Source organism: Pseudophryne corroboree, chromosome 4 (genome assembly GCF_028390025.1).
Source record: "Pseudophryne corroboree isolate aPseCor3 chromosome 4, aPseCor3.hap2, whole genome shotgun sequence".
In the NCBI taxonomy this organism is placed as follows: Eukaryota; Metazoa; Chordata; class Amphibia; order Anura; family Myobatrachidae; genus Pseudophryne; species Pseudophryne corroboree.
In genome coordinates, this window is record NC_086447.1 from 258084174 (window position 1) to 258091197 (window position 7024).

General features: G+C 40.1%; 2 pseudogenes; one reads left to right on the plus strand and one right to left on the minus strand.

Annotated features, from left to right (window-relative positions):
- Window positions 1-488: 488 nt before the first annotated feature.
- LOC134911994 (5S ribosomal RNA) lies at window positions 489-607 on the minus strand (annotated as a pseudogene).
- Window positions 608-1753: 1146 nt separating this feature from the next.
- On the plus strand, window positions 1754-1872 carry LOC134912006 (5S ribosomal RNA; annotated as a pseudogene).
- The last annotated feature ends 5152 nt before the right edge of the window (window positions 1873-7024 follow it).

Consider the following 7024-nt stretch of genomic DNA (forward strand, 5'->3'; position numbering starts at 1 on the left):
TGTATTGACAGAAATCAGGATAAGCCTGATACAAAATTATGGGCACCTGTGGTGAAAAATATACTGAAAAACATAAAAAATTACAAAAAAATTATATTATTAAGGTGCCTGAGTTAATCAAAATTCAAAATTGGAGTAGAGGTAAATGATATGTACATATAATCACCGCAGTGATAATTATAGGTAAGCACCTAGTCTAAAACCTCATGAGAATAGATGAGAGGCACAAAGGTTCATAATTGAAATGTCAAATGACTGAGGGTAATCACCTGGTAGAGATTCTGTTTGCTAAAAGGCTAGATCCTTATAGATAACAAAGCATTTAAGATAAAAGTATGATTATTAAAGATACAAAAGAGCATTGATAAATAAGCCTAAAGGCAAAGCCAATTGTAGATAAATAGAAGGTTTGCGGGAAAGTTGGATAAGGAATAGGTAAGTTTCAGAAGTTGCTCTAACACTTCTGCTGTTTGTGATCAGAGGTCACAATCTTACTGCACCTGATATTCCCAAGAGGTCACCCTACTAGGTACTGATCAGGCTTATCAGCGCTTAGCTTCCAAGGTCGGATGAGATTGGGCGTTGCTGCTGAAATATGGCAGTAATAAACACTAGGACACAAATGAGAGAGTGTAATGAGTAGTGAGCAACAAGGTACTTCTGCTGTCCAGTTTCTAGCGCAGATTCTCTGTTGCTGTGAGCATTGCAGAGAGTGGTCTCGCATCTGGATGAGAGGGTACTAAAAATAGAAGTGAGATATGCTCAGAATAGGGAGGAAACCCTGCCTTCTGCTGTCCACTGTCTTATATAGATATATAGCGGACAGTGGATGAGAGAGGTGGGTTAGGCTTACCTATTGAAAAAAAGGGTGGTGGGAAAATTAGAAGAAGGAGAAGAAATGGTAATGTGGTGAGATCACAAATTAACAAAAAATTAAGTAAATTATGAAATAAAACAATCATGAAATCAACGATTAATTGGAAAAAGGAAAGTAAACACAGGCTGCATGGTAAAGGCTTACCAAAATGGGTATAAGACCCTGTTTATGCAGAAAGGATTCTGCAAAAAAGTATTACATTTAAAAGGAAATACCAGAAAATGGTTTAGAACAATAATTAAGGATCAAAAATAGCAAACATGGAAAAAAACAATATTGATTATATATCAGTATCAGTTAAATAACTGGAGTCCAAATGGGCACATACAATACCAGGGAGTCCCAAAAGTGATCTGAGCTAGAAAGAGTTCAGCATCACTGAGCACAGACGGACCGTTTCACCAGGGTGGCTTGTTTTTTGCAGAATCCTTTCTGCATAAACAGGGTCTTATACCCATTTTGGTAAGCCTTTACCATGCAGCCTGTGTTTACTTTCCTTTTTCCAATTAATCGTTGATTTCATGATTGTTTTATTTCATAATTTACTTAATTTTTTGTTAATTTGTGATCTCACCACATTACCATTTCTTCTCCTTCTTCTAATTTTCCCACCACCCTTTTTTTCAATAGGTAAGCCTAACCCACCTCTCTCATCCACTGTCCGCTATATATCTATATAAGACAGTGGACAGCAGAAGGCAGGGTTTCCTCCCTATTCTGAGCATATCTCACTTCTATTTTTAGTACCCTCTCATCCAGATGCGAGACCACTCTCTGCAATGCTCACAGCAACAGAGAATCTGCGCTAGAAACTGGACAGCAGAAGTACCTTGTTGCTCACTACTCATTACACTCTCTCATTTGTGTCCTAGTGTTTATTACTGCCATATTTCAGCAGCAACGCCCAATCTCATCCGACCTTGGAAGCTAAGCGCTGATAAGCCTGATCAGTACCTAGTAGGGTGACCTCTTGGGAATATCAGGTGCAGTAAGATTGTGACCTCTGATCACAAACAGCAGAAGTGTTAGAGCAACTTCTGAAACTTACCTATTCCTTATCCAACTTTCCCGCAAACCTTCTATTTATCTACAATTGGCTTTGCCTTTAGGCTTATTTATCAATGCTCTTTTGTATCTTTAATAATCATACTTTTATCTTAAATGCTTTGTTATCTATAAGGATCTAGCCTTTTAGCAAACAGAATCTCTACCAGGTGATTACCCTCAGTCATTTGACATTTCAATTATGAACCTTTGTGCCTCTCATCTATTCTCATGAGGTTTTAGACTAGGTGCTTACCTATAATTATCACTGCGGTGATTATATGTACATATCATTTACCTCTACTCCAATTTTGAATTTTGATTAACTCAGGCACCTTAATAATATAAAAATGTTTGTAATTTTTTATGTTTTTCAGTATATTTTTCACCACAGGTGCCCATAATTTTGTATCAGGCTTATCCTGATTTCTGTCAATATATATGTTTACTTTGTGTTCTTGAACAATTCTTTTGTATCAAACTCCTCATTACTTTTATTCGTTATTAATTAAATGTTAAGTTTTAATAAACTTAGTTCAAATTTCTAAGCGTGCCCCAACACAGAGTCTTTCTTTTTTCTTCTCTTTGCTTAACCATTACTGACTCTGGGAGCACCACCAACTCAAATAATTATTTAGATGTCTTCATTAAGAATCTTTAAATTTAAACTTAGTATCGTTGGTCATTCCCTGAACAGTTTTCTACAATCTGTGTATTAATCTATGTTCATCATTACCACATTTTTCCTGTGCGGAACCAAACCAAATTTCTGTTAACTCCTCCTATATAATACAGCTGCTCCCCAGTCCCCACAATTAAGCAGTGTGAGCACAGATATATGCAGCACACTGAGCACAGATATGGAGTGTTTTTCAGGCAGACAACGTATACTGGTGGTCACTGTCAGCAAAACTCTGCACTGTACTCCTCCTATATAATACAGCTGCTCCCCAGTCCCCACAATTAAGCAATAAGCACAAATATTATTAATAAACGGAGAGGACGCCAGCCACGTCCTCTCCCTAACATTTCCAATGCACGAGTGAAAATGGCGGCGACACGCGGCTGCTTATATAGAATCCGAATCTCGCGAGAATCCGACAGCGGGATGATGACGTTCGGGCGCGCTCGGGTTAACCGAGCCATACGGGAGAATCTGAGTATGCCTCGGACCCGTGTAAAATGGGTGAAGTTCGGGGTGGTTCGGTTTCCGAGGAATCGAACCCGCTCATCACTAATTTATATTATATATATATATATATATATATATACCCCTAGCATAGGGTCCAATACATAAATAAAGCAAAGGCGGCACTCAGATAAATGACCAAACAATGACTAGTTTGATCAAAGTTTCGAAGTTTACTACTAATAAAATCACCAACCTAATACCATAAAGAGTGCCGCCTTTGCTTAATTAGATGTATATATACACACACATAAACACACACACACATATATATATATATATAATATACACACACACATAAAATAGCAGCAGGTTAAGTACTCTTAGTGACTCACACACAGGTACACTGATGGCCATTAACCTTGCCACCAGTGTACCCGTGTGTGAGTGCAGAACCTGCTGCTATTTTGTGTAATCCTTCTGTTTAGGCACCCGCTGCAGTATCCAGTTTAAAGGGAGAGCCGGACCAAGCGGATTTATATATATATATATATATATATATATATATATACACACACACACACACACACACACACACACACACAGCGAACAACGGTGTGGCACTCAAGGCAATAATGACAGAACATACCAACATTATTGGACTTCTGTCATTATTGCCTTGAGTGCCACACTGCTGTTCGCTGTATACACACTAGGGATGAGCGGGTTCGGTTCCTCGGAATCCGAACCCGCCCGAACTTCATGTTTTTTTACACGGGTCTGAGCGACTCGGATCTTCCCGCCTTGCTCGGTTAACCCGAGCGCGCCCGAACGTCATCATCCCGCTGTCGGATTCTCGCGAGGCTCGGATTCTATCGCGAGACTCGGATTCTATATAAGGAGCCGCGCGTCGCCGCCATTTTCACACGTGCATTGAGATTCATAGGGAGAGGACGTGGCTGGTGTCCTCTCCGTTTATAGAGAAGAGAGTGAGACAGTAGAGAGAGACACAGTAGTAATTTTGGGGAGCATTAGGAGGAGTACTAGTTACTTGCTGAAGTGATAGATAGTGTGACTGTATATTATCTGACTTGTGGGGGAGACACTGACAGTGGGGAGCAGTTAGAGTCTGAGAGCAGGACTCAGGAGTACATATAACGTACAGTGCACACTTTTGCTGCCAGAGTGCCACACTGCCATTGTGACCACACTGACCACCAGTATAATATATATTGTGATTGTCTGCTTAGGAGTACTACTTGCAAGTTGCTGATAGTGTGACCAGTGACCTGACCACCAGTCACCACCAGTTTAATATATATATATATATATATATATAATTGTATATAATATATATATAATATTGTATACCACCTACCCGTGGTTTTTTTTTTTTTTCTTTCTTCTTTATACATACTACTATAGTAGCTTACTGTAGCAGTCTGCGGTGCTGCTGAGCTGACTGTGTCCAGCAGGTCCGTCATCAGTCATTACATAATAAATATATATACCTGTCCGGCTGCAGTACTAGTGATATTATATATATATATATTGATTTCATCTCATTATCATCCAGTCTATATTAGCAGCAGACACAGTACGGTAGTCCACGGCTGTAGCTACCTCTGTGTCGGCAGTCGCTCGTCCATCCATAATTGTATACCACCTACCCGTGGTTTTTTTTTTTCTTTCTTCTTTATACATACTACTATAGTAGCTTACTGTAGCAGTCTGCGGTGCTGCTGAGCTGACAGTGTCCAGCAGGTCCGTCATCAGTCATTACATAATAAATATATATACCTGTCCGGCTGCAGTACTAGTGATATTATATATATATATATTGATTTCATCTCATTATCATCCAGTCTATATTAGCAGCAGACACAGTACGGTAGTTCACGGCTGTAGCTACCTCTGTGTCGGCAGTCGCTCGTCCATCCATAATTGTATACCACCTACCCGTGGTTTTTTTTTTTCTTCTTCTTTATACATACTACTATAGTAGCTTACTGTAGCAGTCTGCGGTGCTGCTGAGCTGACAGTGTCCAGCAGGTCCGTCATCAGTCATTACATAATAAATATATATACCTGTCCGGCTGCAGTACTAGTGATATTATATATATATATATTGATTTCATCTCATTATCATCCAGTCTATATTAGCAGCAGACACAGTACGGTAGTCCACGGCTGTAGCTACCTCTGTGTCGGCAGTCGCTCGTCCATCCATAATTGTATACCACCTACCCGTGGTTTTTTTTTTTCTTTCTTCTTTATACATACTACTATAGTAGCTTACTGTAGCAGTCTGCGGTGCTGCTGAGCTGACAGTGTCCAGCAGGTCCGTCATCAGTCATTACATAATAAATATATATACCTGTCCGGCTGCAGTACTAGTGATATTATATATATATATATATTGATTTCATCTCATTATCATCCAGTCTATATTAGCAGCAGACACAGTACGGTAGTCCACGGCTGTAGCTACCTCTGTGTCGGCAGTCGCTCGTCCATCCATAATTGTATACCACCTACCCGTGGTTTTTTCTTTTTCTTTCTTCTTTATACATACTACTATAGTAGCTTACTGTAGCAGTCTGCGGTGCTGCTGAGCTGACTGTGTCCAGCAGGTCCGTCATCAGTCATTACATAATAAATATATCTACCTGTCCGGCTGCAGTACTAGTGTGATATAATATATATTGATTTCATCTCATTATCATCCAGTCTATATTAGCAGCAGACACAGTACGGTAGTCCACGGCTGTAGCTACCTCTGTGTCGGCAGTCGCTCGTCCATCCATAATTGTATACCACCTACCCGTGGTTTTTTTTTTCTTTCTTCTTTATACATACTACTATAGTAGCTTACTGTAGCAGTCTGCGGTGCTGCTGAGCTGACTGTGTCCAGCAGGTCCGTCATCAGTCATTACATAATAAATATATCTACCTGTCCGGCTGCAGTACTAGTGTGATATAATATATATTGATTTCATCTCATTATCATCCAGTCTATATTAGCAGCAGACACAGTACGGTAGTCCACGGCTGTAGCTACCTCTGTGTCGGCAGTCGCTCGTCCATCCATAATTGTATACCACCTACCCGTGTTTTTTTTTTTCTTTCTTCTTTATACATACTACTATAGTAGCTTACTGTAGCAGTCTGCGGTGCTGCTGAGCTGACAGTGTCCAGCAGGTCCGTCATCAGTCATTACATAATAAATATATCTACCTGTCCGGCTGCAGTACTAGTGTGATATAATATATATTGATTTCATCTCATTATCATCCAGTCTATATTAGCAGCAGACACAGTACGGTAGTCCACGGCTGTAGCTACCTCTGTGTCGGCAGTCGCTCGTCCATCCATAATTGTATACCACCTACCCGTGTTTTTTTTTTTTTTTTTTCTTTATACATACTACTATAGTAGCTTACTGTAGCAGTCTGCGGTGCTGCTGAGCTGACAGTGTCCAGCAGGTCCGTCATCAGTCATTACATAATAAATATATCTACCTGTCCGGCTGCAGTACTAGTGTGATATAATATATATTGATTTCATCTCATTATCATCCAGTCTATATTAGCAGCAGACACAGTACGGTAGTCCACGGCTGTAGCTACCTTTGTGTCGGCAGTCGCTCGTCCATCCATAAGTATACTAGTATCCATCCATCTCCATTGTTTACCTGAGGTGCCTTTTAGTTGTGCCTATTAAAATATGGAGAACAAAAATGTTGAGGTTCCAAAATTAGGGAAAGATCAAGATCCACTTCCACCTTGTGCTGAAGCTGCTGCCACTAGTCATGGCCGAGACGATGAAATGCCAGCAACGTCGTCTGCCAAGGCCGATGCCCAATGTCATAGTACAGAGCATGTAAAATCCAAAACACCAAATATCAGTAAAAAAAGGACTCCAAAATCTAAAATAAAATTGTCGGAGGAGAAGCGTAAACTTGCCAATATGCC